We start from the raw sequence: 19879 nt of genomic DNA on the forward strand, positions 1-19879 counted from the left end.
AAGCGCGACTGTCGTGAAACCGGCCGTAAAGCGCGACTGTCGTAAAAGGCGCCGTAAAGCGCGACTGTCGTAAAACCGGCCGTAAAGCGCGACTGTCGTAAAAGGTGCCGTAAAGCGCGACTGTCGTAAAACCGGCCGTAAAGCGCGACTGTCGTAAAAGGTGCCGTAAAGCGCGACTGTCGTAAAAGGTGCCGTAAAGCGCGACTGTCGTAAAACCGGCCGTAAAGCGCGACTGTCGTAAAACCGGCCGTAAAGCGCGACTGTCGTAAAAGATGCCGTAAAGCGCGACTGTCGTAAAACCGGCCGTAAAGCGCGACTGTCGTAAAACCGGCCGTAAAGCGCGACTGTCGTAAAAGGTGCCGTAAAGCGCGACTGTCGTAAAACCGGCCGTAAAGCGCGACTGTCGTAAAAGGTGCCGTAAAGCGCGACTGTCGTAAAACCGGCCGTAAAGCGCGACTGTCGTAAAAGATGCCGTAAAGCGCGACTGTCGTAAAAGGTGCCGTAAAGCGCGACTGTCGTGAAACCGGCCGTAAAGCGCGACTGTCGTAAAAGGTGCCGTAAAGCGCGACTGTCGTAAAACCGGTCGTAAAGCGCGACTGTCGTAAAACCGGCCGTAAAGCGCGACTGTCGTAAAAGGTGCCGTAAAGCGCGACTGTCGTAAAAGGTGCCGTAAAGCGCGACTGTCGTAAAAGGTGCCGTAAAGCGCGACTGTCGTAAAAGGTGCCGTAAAGCGCGACTGTCGTAAAACCGGCCGTAAAGCGCGACTGTCGTAAAAGGTGCCGTAAAGCGCGACTGTCGTAAAAGGTGCCGTAAAGCGCGACTGTCGTAAAAGGTGCCGTAAAGCGCGACTGTCGTAAAAGGTGCCGTAAAGCGCGACTGTCGTAAAAGGTGCCGTAAAGCGCGACTGTCGTAAAAGGTGCCGTAAAGCGCGACTGTCGTAAAACCGGCCGTAAAGCGCGACTGTCGTAAAAGATGCCGTAAAGCGCGACTGTCGTAAAACCGGCCGTAAAGCGCGACTGTCGTGAAACCGGCCGTAAAGCGCGACTGTCGTAAAAGGTGCCGTAAAGCGCGACTGTCGTAAAACCGGCCGTAAAGCGCGACTGTCGTAAAACCGGCCGTAAAGCGCGACTGTCGTAAAAGGTGCCGTAAAGCGCGACTGTCGTAAAAGGTGCCGTAAAGCGCGACTGTCGTAAAAGGTGCCGTAAAGCGCGACTGTCGTAAAAGATGCCGTAAAGCGCGACTGTCGTAAAACCGGCCGTAAAGCGCGACTGTCGTGAAACCGGCCGTAAAGCGCGACTGTCGTAAAAGGTGCCGTAAAGCGCGACTGTCGTAAAAGGTGCCGTAAAACGCGACTGTCGTAAAACCGGCCGTAAAGCGCGACTGTCGTAAAAGGTGCCGTAAAGCGCGACTGTCGTAAAAGGTGCCGTAAAGCGCGACTGTCGTAAAAGGTGCCGTAAAGCGCGACTGTCGTAAAAGGTGCCGTAAAGCGCGACTGTCGTAAAACCGGCCGTAAAGCGCGACTGTCGTAAAAGATGCCGTAAAACGCGACTGTCGTAAAACCGGCCGTAAAGCGCGACTGTCGTGAAACCGGCCGTAAAGCGCGACTGTCGTAAAAGGTGCCGTAAAGCGCGACTGTCGTAAAAGGTGCCGTAAAGCGCGACTGTCGTAAAAGGTGCCGTAAAGCGCGACTGTCGTAAAAGGTGCCGTAAAGCGCGACTGTCGTAAAAGGTGCCGTAAAGCGCGACTGTCGTAAAAGGTGCCGTGAAGCGCGACTGTCGTAAAACCGGCCGTAAAGCGCGACTGTCGTAAAACCGGCCGTAAAGCGCGACTGTCGTAAAAGGTGCCGTAAAGCGCGACTGTCGTAAAAGGTGCCGTAAAGCGCGACTGTCGTGAAACCGGCCGTAAAGCGCGACTGTCGTAAAAGGTGCCGTAAAGCGCGACTGTCGTAAAAGGTGCCGTAAAGCGCGACTGTCGTAAAAGGTGCCGTAAAGCGCGACTGTCGTAAAACCGGCCGTAAAGCGCGACTGTCGTAAAAGATGCCGTAAAGCGCGACTGTCGTAAAACCGGCCGTAAAGCGCGACTGTCGTGAAACCGGCCGTAAAGCGCGACTGTCGTAAAATCGGCCGTAAAGCGCGACTGTCGTAAAAGGTGCCGTAAAGCGCGACTGTCGTAAAGACAGCCGTAAAGCGCGACTGTCGTAAAAGGTGCCGTAAAGCGCGACTGTCGTAAAAGGTGCCGTAAAGCGCGACTGTCGTAAAAGGTGCCGTAAAGCGCGACTGTCGTAAAAGGTGCCGTAAAGCGCGACTGTCGTAAAAGGTGCCGTAAAGCGCGACTGTCGTAAAAGGTGCCGTAAAGCGCGACTGTCGTAAAACCGGCCGTAAAGCGCGACTGTCGTGAAACCGGCCGTAAAGCGCGACTGTCGTAAAAGGTGCCGTAAAGCGCGACTGTCGTAAAACCGGCCGTAAAGCGCGACTGTCGTAAAACCGGCCGTAAAGCGCGACTGTCGTAAAAGGTGCCGTAAAGCGCGACTGTCGTAAAAGGTGCCGTAAAGCGCGACTGTCGTAAAAGGTGCCGTAAAGCGCGACTGTCGTAAAACCGGCCGTAAAGCGCGACTGTCGTAAAAGATGCCGTAAAGCGCGACTGTCGTAAAACCGGCCGTAAAGCGCGACTGTCGTGAAACCGGCCGTAAAGCGCGACTGTCGTAAAAGGTGCCGTAAAGCGCGACTGTCGTAAAAGGTGCCGTAAAACGCGACTGTCGTAAAACCGGCCGTAAAGCGCGACTGTCGTAAAAGGTGCCGTAAAGCGCGACTGTCGTAAAAGGTGCCGTAAAGCGCGACTGTCGTAAAAGGTGCCGTAAAGCGCGACTGTCGTAAAACCGGCCGTAAAGCGCGACTGTCGTAAAAGATGCCGTAAAGCGCGACTGTCGTAAAAGGTGCCGTAAAGCGCGACTGTCGTAAAAGGTGCCGTAAAGCGCTACTGTCGTAAAAGGTGCCGTAAAGCGCGACTGTCGTAAAAGGTGCCGTAAAGCGCGACTGTCGTAAAATCGGCCGTAAAGCGCGACTGTCGTAAAACCGGCCGTAAAGCGCGACTGTCGTAAAAGGTGCCGTAAAGCGCGACTGTCGTAAAAGGTGCCGTAAAGCGCGACTGTCGTAAAAGGTGCCGTAAAGCGCGACTGTCGTGAAACCGGCCGTAAAGCGCGACTGTCGTAAAAGGTGCCGTAAAGCGCGACTGTCGTAAAAGGTGCCGTAAAGCGCGACTGTCGTAAAAGGTGCCGTCAAGCGCGACTGTCGTAAAAGGTGCCGTAAAGCGCGACTGTCGTAAAACCGGCCGTAAAGCGCGACTGTCGTAAAACCGGCCGTAAAGCGCGACTGTCGTAAAAGGTGCCGTAAAGCGCGACTGTCGTAAAAGGTGCCGTAAAGCGCGACTGTCGTGAAACCGGCCGTAAAGCGCGACTGTCGTAAAAGGTGCCGTAAAGCGCGACTGTCGTAAAAGGTGCCGTAAAGCGCGACTGTCGTAAAAGGTGCCGTAAAGCGCGACTGTCGTAAAAGGTGCCGTAAAGCGCGACTGTCGTAAAACCGGCCGTAAAGCGCGACTGTCGTAAAAGATGCCGTAAAGCGCGACTGTCGTAAAACCGGCCGTAAAGCGCGACTGTCGTGAAACCGGCCGTAAAGCGCGACTGTCGTAAAAGGTGCCGTAAAGCGCGACTGTCGTAAAAGGTGCCGTAAAACGCGACTGTCGTAAAACCGGCCGTAAAGCGCGACTGTCGTAAAAGGTGCCGTAAAGCGCGACTGTCGTAAAATCGGCCGTAAAGCGCGACTGTCGTAAAAGGTGCCGTAAAGCGCGACTGTCGTAAAGACAGCCGTAAAGCGCGACTGTCGTAAAAGGTGCCGTAAAGCGCGACTGTCGTAAAAGGTGCCGTAAAGCGCGACTGTCGTAAAAGGTGCCGTAAAGCGCGACTGTCGTGAAGCCTGACTTAAAGCGCGACTGTCGTAAAGACGGCCGTAAAGCGCGACTGTCGTAAAACCGGCCGTAAAGCGCGACTGCCGTAAAAGGCCCTAGGTAGGTTCTAGATACAGCTCTAGGTCTTGTTCTAGGTGCGTTCTAGGTATGTTCTAGATGTAGTTCCGTACACTGAATATGGTCTGGGTGTGGTCTAGATTACGTTATAGGTGCGTTCTAGACTGCGTTCTAGACTGCGTTCTAGGCATGTTCTGGGTTACGCTCTAAGTTTGTCCTAGATTGCGTTCTAAGTTTGTCCTAGATTGCGTTCTAGGTGTGTTCTAGATTGCGTTCTAGGTGTGTTCTAGATTGCGTTCTAGGCACGTTCTAGATTGCGTTCTAGGTGAGCGCTAGATTGCGTTCTTAGCACGTTCTAGACTCTAAATTGCGTTCTAGATTGCTTTGTATTGGCCTCTAGATTTGCGTTCTAGGTGCATTCTAGACATGTTCTAGACTCTACGAATCGTTGTAGATTGTGTTCTAGGTATGTTCTGGGTTCCGTTCTAGATACAGTTCTAGGTACGTTCCAGAATGTTATGTTCTGTATATCTACTAGATATGTATTAAGTATGCTTCCGGATATGGTTCTAGGTATGGCTCTATGTTATATAGAATTATGTATAATATATATTAATAATATACAATACATACAATATATAATTCTATATAATCTATATAATACAATATATAAAGTATATATTCTATTTACAAATATTAATTGGTTTCACTCCAAGTATGAATTGAATTTGGCTGCTCAGTCATGCAACAAGCTGGTCCTTCATCTGAATGGATGTGCTTGCTTGAATGCTGGCCAGTGCCTGATGGCTGGAAGGCAAATGAAACTTTCCCTCACAAAATTGTGCAGTGGTATCATGGGTTGACTGGGAAAAAATAATGTATTTTCCTATGCCCGTTTCAGTTACTGTTGATTATTTTCAGATTCAGAATAGAAGCATAAATTGTCAAAGCAAAATACCAGGTGAGAATTCTCTGAGGAAGAAGGAAAAGCCAGGCGTTTTTATAATCCCTAAAAGTTTGTTCTTTAGAAGAATCCAAACATAAACTTAACTCTTGAGCATTTATGTTTATACAATTCATTGTACTCACAGGAAATAACATTAGGAATTGATTACTGCTGGTATCACCCCCTTCATAGCTGTGTGGACTAAGTTGATTCCAGTCATGTACAGAACTTGTGGCATTTTACTTCTTCAATTGTAATTGTTGTCCCAACCTCAATTTGAACCTGAAATGTCACCAGACTATCCTTTTTAGGTTAAAATAGAAAATAAAATATTGGAGCCTTTTGACTTCAGTAGTCTAACTCTGCTGAGTTTCCAGGATACATCTGTAAATTAGTTTGGCTTTCAGCTTCCACTGTCCATAACATGTTCACTGTTCATGATTTTAACTTCAGACAGGGAACTGATGTTCAGGCAAAAATGGATGGTTTAACACATAGCTCTAGATATAGCTCTAGATATAGCTCTAGATATATAGAATTAGATATAATATATAATAATAATATATAATATATAAAATATATAATTATATATAACAATAGATATAATATTATCTATAAAGTATATATTCTATATAAGATATATTTCTATGAATACTATATATTTATATACATATTTTCAACTGCTTCTCAGATGAAAATGATTCAAGAACACTCCTCTTTCCAGACCAGTGACAAAATTGGATTTTCAGCAGAACAAAACACGTGTGAGCTCTCAGGTGGGGAGCTCCAGAGTCCTGAGCCCCCAGCTGATTCCAGTGCTGCCTTCTGTCTAATCCCAGCCTGTGTTGGCAACCTGCCCTCCCATTTCAGCAGAAATTCAGAGAGGTGAGCTGGAGTCACTGGGCACAGCACAGTGGCTGGAGCTCATCAGCCTGTTCCATACAGAAACCAGCTCTAGCAGAGTTATTCTGCTCCTGTGGTGTGCTCAGCTGGGCTGAGGTGAATCAGTCTGTTTGAATGGATTGCCTGGGAGCATCATGCAGTAATAGTCTCAAAGTGCATTGTCACCATATCCTTACCTGCTCAAGGAAAATTCCCTGGAGCTTTGAGTGCTAAGAACATGGAGTGCATGGAGGAATGGTTTCCTTCAGGCTCTCTGGTTTCCCAATATGTTTTTGGTGGCGACTGGTTCATGGAGAGGATGAGAAACAAGTATGATGTTCTGTAGAAGAAGGTTTATTAGTTCTGTTGGTCTCTGACTATATTTCTGTTATTAATCTGTTTTAGTTAGTAATTGGACAGGTCACCTGTGCATAGGACTGGGAGTTGTTATAACTCCTCTAGGTGAGGCTGTAGCATGTTTCTTCAATCCTTGGCATAGAGAGGAGTCAATACCATGTTATTTAATGGAGGCTGAAGAGTGTTTGTGCTCCTAAAATATTTGAGACAAGGAAGATCCTGTCCATAGTGATTTGATAAAGGACAGGGATCCTACCCTTTCTGTCTGTCAGTGCTGACTCACACATGTTTGTTATTTGCACCATACCACTGCCTGTGTAGCTCTTAAGACCCCCTTAGGCATCCAGACACAGTCTGTATCTCAAACAGCCTAAAAATTCAATGATGGGATGAATTCTTTTGGAGACTATTTTTCTCTTATTAGGTTCCTATCTCAAGTGAACAAACTGCTTGATTTACAGCACTGTTGTTTGAGAGGTTCCCTTGTGTAGCTGAAGATTCGTGTAATTGCTACTTTGCAGCAAATAAAAAAAATTTCTCTGGTTCAAACTGCAATTTGACTATTTCTGATGTGTAGAGCCCATTATCAGAGCCTTGATGAGGCGCAGAACAGATTTGGATGAAAATGATGAGATTTGGATGAAATGGCCCTCCATCAGGGCAGGCTACAAAGATCCTCCTCTTTGAGGTATTGGCCCTTTTGATGCATAAAATGCATGAAAATTTGCTTGAAAAGTGCAAGTTGATGAGTAAAAGAGAATTCACAGTAATTGTAGTGAAATGAAAAAAGAAAACAGGCAAAAGCATTGGAAAGAATATGTTTAATTGCATGTAATTACTTGATGTGGGTTTCAGTCAGGGAAAAAAGGAGAAAGGAACATGCTAAATAGCGCTGGTGTGGCAATTACTCTTTGATGATTTTCTCAAATGACTGAACTTTGTGTATTATTAAAAAAAATAAAGATACAGCAACAACAAAAACAAAAAAAAACCCAACCAGGAAAACCACACACACTACTTTATGTTGTAAGAACTTTGCTGTATCAGTCAAAATGCTCTGCCACGTCTTTCACCTCATGATTTTTGCATGTGTAGACAAAATGAACTTTGTTTCCTGGTAATGCTGTGTCAACATGCTAGGTGGGATGCAAGTTTAATAGTTTTAACTATCAGGGTGTGAGTAAAACATTGCCTGGGTTATCTGATAGCCTAAGCACTTTGAGATGGAGCTTCTCAGTTGAACAATTTTTTGACATGCCAGGTTTGCTGACAAACAAATCTGAACAAGTTGCAGTCTGGTGAAATAAAAATACAAGAGAAGCAGAAATAGAGGTCCAATAGAGGTGGGACAAGGTTCCTAGCACTAATTCAAATGGTTTTGTCTCTAAACAAGTAATCAGACTGTGGTGGTGTTTGAGGGTCCCCAGGACAAGGGAAGAAATGACATCTGATAATGCCTCATCTTCCCTGAGGAGGCTTCCAGTAAGGAAAGGACAAATGCGGGAGTCTGGGGCTTCCCTTCTGGGAAATTGAAAATCGAGGAAGAAAACTAGATAGGGACAAAGAAAACTGATGCTATCCTTCTGATAACAGAACTGAACTCGTAAATGAATTTAGGACTGGTCCTCAGCATCTTTTAGGATTCTGTCAATGCACCTGTGACTGAGACTGGCAGTGATTTTCCCAGGTACAAAAATACAACTTCATTTCAATGTGAAGGATTAGTCAAGGTCCAGCTGTATTTTGCTTGGAAAAAAATTCTGCCTGCTATATCTGCACCAGAACAGGCTTATTGGTGGAATTCTTTTCTGCAGATGTGGCAATTTTTGGGGGGGCTGTTTTTGGTCCTAATCTGGATTATTTCTTCTGGTTTTTGTGATAACTTTCACAGATAGGCAGGTAACTGGTAGTATTCTCCCAGTCTAAGTAGGTTTCTAGGAAAATGGAGTAGTAATAAAAAAGTAGGCATAGCAAGCTAAAGAAAGAAAAGACCTGTGCTGCATCTTTGTAGCCTTTTTTTTATTTCACTGTGATGGAACACCACTCAGCTGAGTAGGGAAATATTGTCCAGTTCAGACTGTAATTGAGTAGAATCTGACTTATTTGGGGCTGAACACAAAAGTGAGGATAAATCAAGGAATTAACAAGACCAAGAGAACAGACTCTACTTTCCAAATCCCAGAGTGCCAGTGCTGGAAAGTTTATTGTAATGGAATTTCAAGCCAGGATTTCCGGGCTCAGGAGGTTTAGTTATTTTGGATGCATTTCAGATCAGCAGTGCCTGCTTGGCATGCTGTCTGCTCCTGTTGCAGCATTTAGTTTTGTGACAGGTTCTGTGTGAGAAACAAGAATGGCCCATATCAGCACACCTTGGCAGCTTTATTTCAGCTGTAGCATTTTCAAGGAGAAGTTCCACAGCTGTTATTCCTTGTAACCCTGGGCCGGTGTCTTTGCTTGAAATGGTTGAAAAGGACGTGCAAACTGAAGGCTCTTCCCCATAGAAAGGTGTCAGCTCAGCTGCTCTCGCTCCCAACGTGTGCAGAGTTACAAACACAGAGCCCTGGGGCAGCAATGCCATCAGCTGGCAGTTCAGCAGTTATAATTTACCACAGGGGATGGAATGGTTTTTTTGTGAGGGTTATCTTAGCAAGGCGCTCACTGGGGGACCCATCTGTTTCTGCTCATGTGCTTCCAAGGGTGACGTTTGCTAGCAGGGCCAAAAACCCCCCGGGAAACTGCATGTGAGCACAGTTCTCAGGCGTAACCCATTGTAACTACATTTCCTCCTGTCTGTGATCTGCAGAACTCATCTGATAGGGAGTTTCTTTCCCAGTACTTTGGGTGAGTAGACTCACTAAATCCTGCTTCCTCTGTTTCTGCACTAGGGTTCATCCAGCACTGAGTACTGTGGGAATGTGTAAAATCAGAGGGGTTTGGGAAAGCTGCAAAAGGCAGGCCTCAGAGACAGCAGAACTGTGATCAGAGCTGAGCAGCAGCCATGAGATTGGTCAGCAGAAAAACTATTTAAACTGTGGAAAAGCAAGGACAAATAGAACAATGGTCTGTGTATTAACACTTGCCTAGAATGACTCCCTAAGCTACAGAAAGTTTATCTAGCAAGATATTAGGAAGTTCTAGGCTTAATACTGGAGCTCTGTGCATTGTGTTTAAGGCTCACAAGCAGGTATTGTATTTGAAATAAGCAAGCATTGTTTAACCAAAGGTACCTGTGCTTACAGTGGTTGGATAGAGCTACTGTCAATGTGCTTTTGCTTTGTGTGATTGGGCAAAAAACTGATAAAGTGAGTTGTGACATTGAGTTCTTGGTCTGCTGCCTGGGATGTGAGCTGGTGGCATCTTCCCATTGCCGTAACCATGGAATGAGGCTGATGCTGGAAAATCAAACGGCTCAAGGCAGTTCCCAGCAGCCCTGCCCTGTTTGTGATTTGTGCACAGACCCCTGCCAGTGTCAAGTACTTGGCACAGAGCTATGGTGAGAGGCACTGTGAAACTCCTGATCTCCTGCCTTCCTGCTTCCTCCCCATTTCCCTGATCCCTGAAAGCGTTTAGCCATGACAGCACTTCTCTTCACTTTAGCCATGACAGCACTGCACTTCATGTCCTAACAAGTGTTGGTTGCACAGAGGTAGTGCTGAAACTGTTGATGGTGCTGTTATTAGATGACCCCTGACACCAACTAACTGAGAAACTGGAGACCATGAATTTCCCATTTCTCCTGAAATCACTTTCTTTCAGAAACTGCTGCACAGTCTTCCACACAACGCATTACTTAAAGGCAGAGATGAGAATTCAGGGAGTGGGGTCTGACTTCCAGCTGAGGTAATTGTGCAAGGCTACTGCCAGGGAAGAAGCGAGGCAATCCTGACTGGATTGAAAGCTGCCTCACTGTGAGCAACCCCTGAACCTGGAGAGAACATCTGAGTGCTTGTTAGGCTGCTGAGAGGTGGGTCTGACAGCTGCTCCTTGTGTGCATAAAGACACAGAAAGCACACAGTCCTGAGGAAGGGAAAGTTGGATGTTAATTGGCTCCGAGTGACTTCTGGTGCCAGGAATGCTCAGTATGGGATGATGCTGGGGATGTAAATGGCAGGAGAGAATTAATTGCATATTGTGAGTGAGGAAGGACTATGGTGCTCAGAAATGAGTTTAGCTTGTTTTGTTGGTTTTCTGGTAATTTTTCTAATTTGGGTTAATTTTGTGGTAGTGATTATGCCTAAATATTGTTCTAAGTCTGAAATTAGTACTGTGGTTATCTGTTGAAAAAGTTCTTAGTCTCTTATCAGGTTTTTTTTGTATATATATATTTGTATATATTTATTTAATTTAAATAAATATAAGTAAAAAAATATGATACAGAAAATATATATCTATTATTATATTAGAAGGTATTCTCTCTAATATATATAATATCTATGAATAAAATAAATAAAAATATCCATATAAATATCATTAAATTTTGAAAAATAAATTTACTTTCTAAATTTTAAATCTGGTTCAAATAAAGGGGTGTCCTTGGTTTTTATTTGGTTAGAGGCAGGAGTTTTATTTTAAATAATATAAGTAATATAGAAATGTGGATCTTAAGATAGAAATATATAATAAATATATAAAGAGAAATTGCTAAAGTATGAATATAAATTTATATATAAATATATGTAAGTAATAGGAAGAGTTGTAGTATAGAATATAAATAACATTATATGGGAATATAAATATAAAAATATGTAAATATAGTTTAAAAGAAAGGGAATGTTTTGGCTTTTATTTAAGTAGAGGCAGGGGTTTTATTTTGAATATTATAAGTGTTAGAGAAGTAAAAATCTTGACGCAGAAATATTTAATCAATGCATAAAAATATGTATAAAAATATATAAATATCTACTCACATCAGATGTAATATAGAATATAAATTTATTTATAACTTGACATTGGTAAAGATAAATGTATAAGTAAGCAATAGACATTAATATACATTATAAATACAAATATGAATATAAAAATCAGACATAAGGATAAAACATATTTAAATATTTTTTAAAAGAAAGGGTTGGGGTCTTTTTTATTATTGGGTTAGAGGCAGGGTTTTTATTTTAAATAATATGAATGTAGATATTATTGTTATATATTTCTAAATATTGAGATATAAAATCAAGATATAAATATATATATATAAACACAAAATTTAAGTAAATATAAATAATAGGAAGAGATGTAATGGAGAATACAAATAAGAGTATACATTAGTATACATTTTAAATGTAAAAGTGAATATGAACCTGAAAAACAGAATTTTAAAAAATATTTAAATACAGTTGAGAAGACTGAGGTTCTTTTTGGCTTTAATGTGGGTAGAGGCAGGGGTTTTATTTTAAATAATGTAAGTGTTACAGATGTAAAAATCCTAACACAGAAAGATATAATAAATATATAAAGATATGAATAAAAGTATATAAAAATATAAGTAATAGGAACACATGTAACATAGAATATAAATTTATAAATAAATCGCTAAATATAAATGCAAAATCGATCATACATCAGTAAACATTTTAAATATAAATTTGAAAAATGTTTTTTTAAAAAAATTAAATACAGTTGAGATGAAAGGGGGTTTTATTTGCCATGTATGGGGTAGAGGCAGGGGTTTTATTTTGAGTACTGTGAGTGTTACAGAAGTAAAAATCCTAACAGAAATATATACTTACTATGTAAAAATATGTATAAACATATAAAAATAAATTTAAGTTTTAGGGATATATGCAATATGGAATAGAAATGTATTCATAAAAACAAATGTATAAATGGACAGTGTAAATCAATATACATTGTAAATAGAAATGTGAATATTAATATGAAAAAAATATTTTTTTAAATATTTAATTTTTTTTTTAAAGAAATTGTTGAGGTTTTGTTTTGTTTTGTTCTATTAGATTAGAGGCAGAAGTTTTTTTTTTCCTCTTCCCGGTTGTTTTGGGGCATTTATTTCAGAGCAGTTTTCGGCGGGGGTCGCCCCTGTTCTTTTTTGCCACCTTGCCTGCCCGCAGCCCCGAGGCGCGCTGCGCCCCCGGCTGGGGCGGGCGGCAGTGCTGCCGCCTTGTGGGCAGAGCGCGGTACTGCAGCCCTGCACCGAGAGGCCGCCACCTTGGGAGTGGCGCGTCGCGGATGTCGCGGACTTTTGGTTGACCTTCTCAACAGGGCGGCGAAAAGGGCGGGGAAGTGGAGGACCGGGGTGGGTGTCAGTGGACTGCCTGCATGGAATACCGACCCCGGCGCGGCCCCGGTGGTATTTTCTGTGACGTTTCAAGTGTACCCGACACATGCTGTGGTCTCAGCGGCGCCGCGGGCGGGCGTATTTCGGCGGGTTTGTGACAGGCATGTGGGGAAACGCCTCGCTGTGCCGGGGTCCTCTGACAGCCGCTTTCCCGCCCTGAGGGAGCCGAGCCGGGCCGAATTGTTCCGAAGAGCCGAAGAGCCGAGTGTGGGCGAAAACAGCCGAGTTTCCCCGAAGAGCCGAGTGTAGCCGAAAACAGCCGAGTTTCCCCGAAGAGCCGAGTGTGGCCGAACACAGCCGACTTGAGACGAAGAGCCGAGTGTGGCCGAACACAGCCGACTTGAGACGAAGAGCCGATGATAGCCGAGTGTAACCGATAGCCGACTGTAGCCGACATTGGCCGCATTTAGACAAAGAGCCGAATATGACCGACTTTAGCCCAACCGGGCCGAGTTCAGCCGAAGAGCCGGAAAAGCCGAATTTAGACGAAAAGCCGAACCGAAACGATTTTAGACCTAAGCCGAACCAAGCCTAATTTAGCCGAGTTTATTTAAACAGAACCGAACGACGCCGCAGCACTCTGCCTGCAGAGCGCCGGTGCAGACGGCAGGGGGCGGTGTATAAAGCGAGTATAAAATATCAACTGTATATAAGAAGGAATAAAAAGCTCTGTGTCATGTGCAGCAGTAGAAAATTTCAGGCTCCCAGGGAATAAATAGTTTTCTTTCAATCATTATAGTTTTGGGGTTTTTTTTACTCCCAGGTAGCCTGAAAGTTACTACTGCTGCTTTTTGATTCTAAAGCTAGGAAGGAAAACCAAGATTACAAATACAAGAAAAAGAAAGGGAAAGGGAAGGGGAAAAAAAGGAAAGGAAAGAAAGCAGGAGAGCAGAAGGGAAGGGAAGGGAAAGGGGTGAAAAACAGCGTTAAAAAAAGAAAAAGAGTTGGAGGGGAAAAGAGAGGGCATTCGGGAGGAGCGGTCCTGCCTCAGGTCCTTCCCCGCCCTGGGGCGAAGGACCCGTTTGATGCCCGGGAGGGACTGCAGCTCCCGGTGGCGGGGGACGGAGCCGTGGCTGTCAGCCCGAGACTCCAACTCCCGGCAGGCCCTGCTGCCGGCGCGGCGTGTGACGCAACGGCTATCGCGGCACATGAGTGGCTACCAGCCCGAGACTCCAACTCCCGGCAGGCCCTGCTGCCGGCGCGACGTGTGCCGCAACGGCCGACGCTGCCCGGCATTGTTCTCTAAATCGGCAGTAAATACAGCTGAGTAAAATTAGCTTGGTTTTCTTCCTTCTTTTTTAACTGAATTGTTTTTATTAAAAATACTATTTGAATATGTAGAAAAAGTGGGGATGTCCTGTACTATATCCTAGCTTTTCTTGTTTATAGGGTGCTCAGAAAACATGCGTCCCTTAGAGTCCCTCAGAAAGGTTCTCAGTGCGATCTCTACCAAGGTATGTATTTACTAATAAGTGATCCCTTTAGATATTTGCCTGTGTACCTTTTCCTGTAATTCAGAGCTTGCGTTCTGTGGGTTTTATGATAAACCTGTAAAATATGTAAGAATGCTTTTGCAAGTCTGAATCGTTGAAGGCAGCAGTAAGTGGATTTAGAGCCTGTTCTTGACCAGACAACGGGAAAAAGTGTGACTTTGATGCTGAACTTGTTTTTTTCATTTTTCATTTGACTTGTCTGGAATGATTTAGGAATAGAGAGAGCTAGAAAAAGAGAGAAATAGAATTGATTATGGAGCACTCCTCAAATGCTCACCACGATTCAGTGTAGAGCCGAAGTGAAGGGTGATGGAACAGAGCTCTGTGCTTTAGAAGGAAATAAATTTAAACCTGACCTCCGCACAGAGTCTCACTAACTTCTTTTGTTTTAAAATACAAAATATTATTAGGAAGTGTTGGAAGTTAGTGTTTTGGGAAAGAAACGGCAGTTCCACAGAACATTCCATTTAACAGAGGCTCTGGGAACGATTCATGTTGTAACTGCTGTCACTGCAATCAGTTGGTGGTTCAGCCTTGAAATGTGCACTTGCCCTTCTATAAAGCACTGTTTTGTTTGCCTTTCAGTGCTATGAGTCTTGATAAATTGGAGAAGAGCCCAAGAGAAATTTTTCATCCCTTGATATAAAAGGTAGGAAGTGACTTTTTTTGGTTTGGTTCTTTTTCTTTATTATTTCCTGGAAATAAAAGTAATTAAGTATAGGTACTACTGGTTTGTTTCTTCCAGTAGCAGATGATAACAATAGCAGTAGTAATAGTAAAAATAATAATAGAAATAATAATAATAGCAATGTAATACTACTTAAACTGTCTTTATCCATTGAACTGGCCATTTCAAATCAAAACTTCTAAACACAAATCAAACCATCATCCTCGTAGAATCTTTCACAGCAGTGGGCTATAGATCCTGGTTTTGTTGACAGGATTTATTGGTTCTGGAATAGCAAGAGGGAAGTACAAGCCTAACTACTTCTAGCTCACAGACCCATCCAGTGAATACTGCTTTGTGTTTTGGTGGGCTTGTGATGACTTTGAAATCAATTGCTCATTCCAGTAAAAAAAATTAATGTTTTTTTGAACCTGACAGCAGAAATAACTTTAGGCACCAACTTAATAATAACAGATCACCAATTTAAGTTCATAATTTTATGCTGTACTATCAAAGTTTAAAGGTAAATTTTTACTTATTAGGAGATGGTATAAAGTGTATGTTCCAATGTGTTGGATGTATGCAAAGGTACATACGTACCCGAAAGTCCTTAGAGGAAACAAATTTTTACGTCTGCTGTTTGATTGTTTATCATACAATATTTGGTTTTATTTCCCAGGGATCGGTGAATTTTAACTTTGGAGTCCTCTGTGCTAAGGATGCTCAGCCTACAGATGATGAAATGTTCAGTAATGGTGAGTTTTTCACCTTCTCTTTAATTGCTATGCTGATCTGAATAAGAAAAAAACAAAAGCAAGAGAAAAAAAAAGGATGGTTTATTATTTTTTACGCTGTTATGTTTGTTTCCTCAGTATTTGCTGCAGCTCTGCGAGCCCAAGCTTTGGGTTCCTTCTGTCCCACTGGGAGTTGCCCAGTTTGGTTGCATCTGGTGAAATTCACCCTGAGACCTTACAGAGCTAGCTCAAACTACGTGAGAGCCATTTGCAGTTCTCTCCAGACACCTGGAGAATGGGTGATGTTTCTGAGGGTCTGGCAAGTATACTTGTATCAAAACTCAGTCTGTGAAATTTCTGGGGAAAACCCTTCTGTGTCCTGAAGGGTTCAAACTCTGGTGAGGATCCAGTTATCAGGTGCTCACCTGGATGGTTCCAGCTCTTAAAGTGAACACTTGTACTCTTACCCTGTAGTTTACATCTATTGTATTTTTGTTATTTTGCAAGATTTTACGGCTTTGCAAAATATTGTGCGTTTCACTCTTTGGAACCTCTCAGATGGTTCTTTGGTGCAGCACCACCTCATGGGACACTTGGCTGCCGTCCTGAAGGGGTTGGTCGCTAGAATTGTAAATCCTGGAGAGTTTGTAAGTCTTCTGTCCCCAGGGAGGTACCATGCTTTGTTTACTTTTGTTCTGTTTGTTAGGCGCTGCTTCTCATTGGAAGTATGAATTTCAAACTACCCTGTTCTTATTTTAACTGTTTTCCTGGTTCTCTCCCTACGGCAGGGAAAGACTCTCGTATCCTTGTCGTCGGGCTCGGTGCTGTCCAAGAAGATGCAGAGACTAAAAAAATCATAAGAAGCAAAATATGACTGCAGGGAAAACAAGCTGGAGAGAACAAAAGGTGATATTGTTATCCTTACCCTGTATTAGAAACATCCGCTGTGCTTTGATGCTGGCAGCTGCCAGGGGCTTGTTAGCTCTTTGTAGGCAGGTGTAGGTGTTCACTTGTAGGTTTTTTCTCTGGACAAGTCAATTCAAACTTTGTTAAGCTTATATTTGCAAATTACTCTCTAGCACAGTCCAGCATGACATTTTTGAATGTTGTAAAAATACCATGTTACTTGGAAATTGCTAATGATGAGAAGCTTTAGGGAAAAATAAGATGTCAGGGTTGGGAGATGTGAGAAGAATTTTGAGGGGATGTTAGACTGAAATAAAGCACACTTGAAGCTGGACTGGCACGCTGGCAGATCCCCTATTAAACAGTAGCGCTGAGATTAGCCTGGGGGTTGCCCGTTGTTTCTGTAGAAATAAATGTTTTCTGGTCTTCAGAGGTAAGCTGCTTTGAAAAGCTGGAAGGCACAGCATAGTGACAATCCGTGTGCTTCGCATTAAAAATAGATTTCAGAAGGGTCCTAGGCTTTTGTCTTTTCCTAGAAGTCGATGTAATCCTATTGAGGAGTTTTTAATTCTGTGCTGCCATGTCATCGATCAGGGCCCTGTCGTACTAATCATCATACAGATGCAAAACAAAAAATCAGACCCTGTCCCGACCACTTAGAGCCCAGAACACGATTTCCTCAGGCTGCCATTTGTGTGCCATCGGTACTCACCATGGAAGCGAGCTGGGGATTGTTGCACCCGTTGGGAACAAACCGCTTCTCGTCACACAGAAATGGAATTGGGACGACGCCTCAGCCAGCCTCTCTCTCCTGAATCTGCAGCAGAGCAGTTCCAGTCCATGCGGGCAATCCAGTTCCTGACGATCTGAGCGCACGGAGCAGCGCTCAGCTGCTGTGGGGGGCTCAGGGAGGGCAGAGTGTGCATTGTCATCTTCCTGAACCTACAGACGCGAATCAAAGTGAGAAGCCACAGGGTGGAAATCAGTCGCATATATGCTAAATAAAACTTGCAGGTTTTTTTTAAGAATTGTTTTTGCTTGTTCTTTGTTGTGCTTCTGTGCTTAGAAAACCTCCCTTTACAATCAGTTCAATTCATCAATTGAACCTTTGTTTGCAGACTCTCACTGAGCAGAATTTGTTGCAGACTCAGTGCACGCTGTGCAGGCCTCCCGGGAGTGTGAGGAGCTCATGTGTGCTACTTTTTGCTTTAGGACGCTCTGAGGTATTTATTCCTTTTGGGATACATGATGAGAATTCCCAAGAGAGGTAGTTATAAGGTATGACATCGGGAAAAAGCCTGTGTGGTTGGAATGTTGTTGCTGTCAAAAGTTAATTTTTTCTTAGCCAGTAGTTAGCTTTTTGCTTTATTTTTGTGGTATCAATATTTTATTGTTTAAAAAATTCCTTCAAAATAACTTCAGTGGTCGCCCACCAGTACCTTGTTCAGATTTGCCTATTTGCTTGTAGCTGAAATGTTCACATCTTGTTTATCATTCTATTTAAGAAACTGCTGCCCAGCCAACTAATAACTGAATATCCATCTGTCTAGGACACGGGGAGAGGATTTAGGTAATGTCTTTATTTCCAGAAAAAAGTTCCAGTGTAGTTTCTAAATAGAGGAGAAGGGGGTGAAGACTCGGGGCTCTGATGCCGTTGGGGCACCCCAAGGTCCCCAGGAGAGGGGGCCCCACTGCGGTGCAGGAGCAGGTGTGTTCTCATGTAATATTGAACAAATTATAAATATAAATATGAAAATTATAAACATGAAAATATTTTTAAAATACTTAAATAAAGCGGGTTTTCTTTATTGGTCAATAGGCAGTGTTTTGATTGTAAAAATTATAAATGCAAATAATATAAAGGTAGAAATCTAAGTTTAGAAATATATAATAAATACATACAGATAAATATAAAAATTTAAAATATCAGAAAAAATTAGTTGTAGCAGTAGATATTATACATAATTTAAATAATGATTTAAATCTATTTTAAAATTTTATATATATAATATATCATTATTAATGTAATACATCCAAAGAAACGATAAATTAAAATATGAATGTATAATTATACAAAGTATAAATAAAAAATATTTCAGTATCCTTTAAAAGAAGGGTTTTTTTATTTATTTGGTTAGAGACGGGGTTTTTATTTGGAATAATGGAAGTATTATAGAAGTATAAAATTAAATATAGAAATATACAGTCAATATAGAAAGATATTTGTAAAAACACGAGCGAACGACGCCTCCTTCGGCCGAACCAAGGCGAGACCGGCGGAACCTGACGGCCTCGAGCGAACCGAGGCCAGGCTTGCGAGGCTGCCTGAACCGAGCCGAGCTCAGCCGAACCGAGCCCGCTGCTCTCGTGCGCGCTAATTAGCGCGAGTGCGGTCACTGCCCAATGAGCTCCTGTGCCACGCCGCGCTCCCGATCGTGTCCGTGCGATGGCCGGGCCGCCCGCGGGACGCGGCAGCAGGAGAGCCCCGAGCCGGGCGAGTTTAACGTGAGGCGGCGCCGCTTGCCCGCCGTCAGGTAGCCGAGCCGAGGCGAGCTCAGCCGAACGCGGAGAGAGCGGCTCCGAGTTGGGCCGAAGCGAGCCGAGCCGCGCCGAGGGCAGAGAGCGGCTCCGAGTTCGGCCGAAGAGAGCCGAGGCGCGCCGAGCGCACTGATCGGCTCCGAGTTCGGCCGAGGCGAGCCGGGCCGCGCAGAGAGTGGCTCCGAGTTCGGCCGAAGCGAGCCGAGCCGCGCCGAGCGCAGAGAGCGGCTCCGAGTTCGGCCGAAGCGAGCCGAGCCGCGCCGGGCGCACAGAGAGGCTCCGAGTTCGGCCGAAGCGAGCCGAGCCGCGCCGGGCGCACTGATCGGCTCCGAGTTCGGCCGAAGCGAGCCGAGCCGCGCCGGGCGCACAGAGAGGCTCCGAGTTCGGCCGAAGCGAGCCGAGCCGCGCCGGGCGCACAGAGAGGCTCCGAGTTCGGCCGAAGCGAGCCGAGCCGCGCCGGGCGCAGAGAGCGGCTCCGAGTTCGGCCGAAGCGAGCCGAGCCGCGCCGGGCGCACAGAGAGGCTCCGAGTTCGGCCGAAGCGAGCCGAGGCGCGCCGAGCGCAGAGAGCGGCTCCGAGTTCGGCCGAAGCGAGCCGAGCCGCGCCGGGCGCAGAGAGCGGCTCCGAGTTGGGCCGAAGCGAGCCGAGCCGCGCCGGGCGCACAGAGAGGCTCCGAGTTCGGCCGAAGCGAGCCGAGCCGCGCCGGGCGCACTGATCGGCTCCGAGTTCGGCCGAAGCGAGCCGAGCCGCGCCGGGCGCACAGAGAGGCTCCGAGTTCGGCCGAAGCGAGCCGAGCCGCGCCGGGCGCACTGATCGGCTCCGAGTTCGGCCGAAGCGAGCCGAGCCGCGCCGGGCGCAGAGAGCGGCTCCGAGTTCGGCCGAAGCGAGCCGAGGCGCGCCGAGCGCAGAGAGCGGCTCCGAGTTCGGCCGAAGCGAGGCGATCCGTGCCGAAGGGTCGAGTCCAGCCGAATGCAGATGACAATGGCCGAGTTTAGCCGATTACAGCCGAGTTTAGCCGAGCAGCTGTGAGCCTTGCACGCTTGAGGTG

At 44.9% G+C, this 19879-nt stretch overlaps 1 long non-coding RNA gene across 1 annotated transcript; it reads left to right on the forward strand.

The window, feature by feature from the left end:
- The first annotated feature begins 13706 nt into the window (after nucleotides 1–13706).
- LOC131565818 (uncharacterized) lies at nucleotides 13707–16305 on the forward strand. The gene is made up of 4 exons (XR_009275480.1): nucleotides 13707–13948; nucleotides 14573–14636; nucleotides 15334–15409; nucleotides 15527–16305. It is a non-coding gene; the product is annotated as an uncharacterized LOC131565818 (long non-coding RNA).
- The last annotated feature ends 3574 nt before the right edge of the window (nucleotides 16306–19879 follow it).

This window comes from Ammospiza caudacuta, chromosome 18 (genome assembly GCF_027887145.1).
Source record: "Ammospiza caudacuta isolate bAmmCau1 chromosome 18, bAmmCau1.pri, whole genome shotgun sequence".
Taxonomy (NCBI): Eukaryota; Metazoa; Chordata; class Aves; order Passeriformes; family Passerellidae; genus Ammospiza; species Ammospiza caudacuta.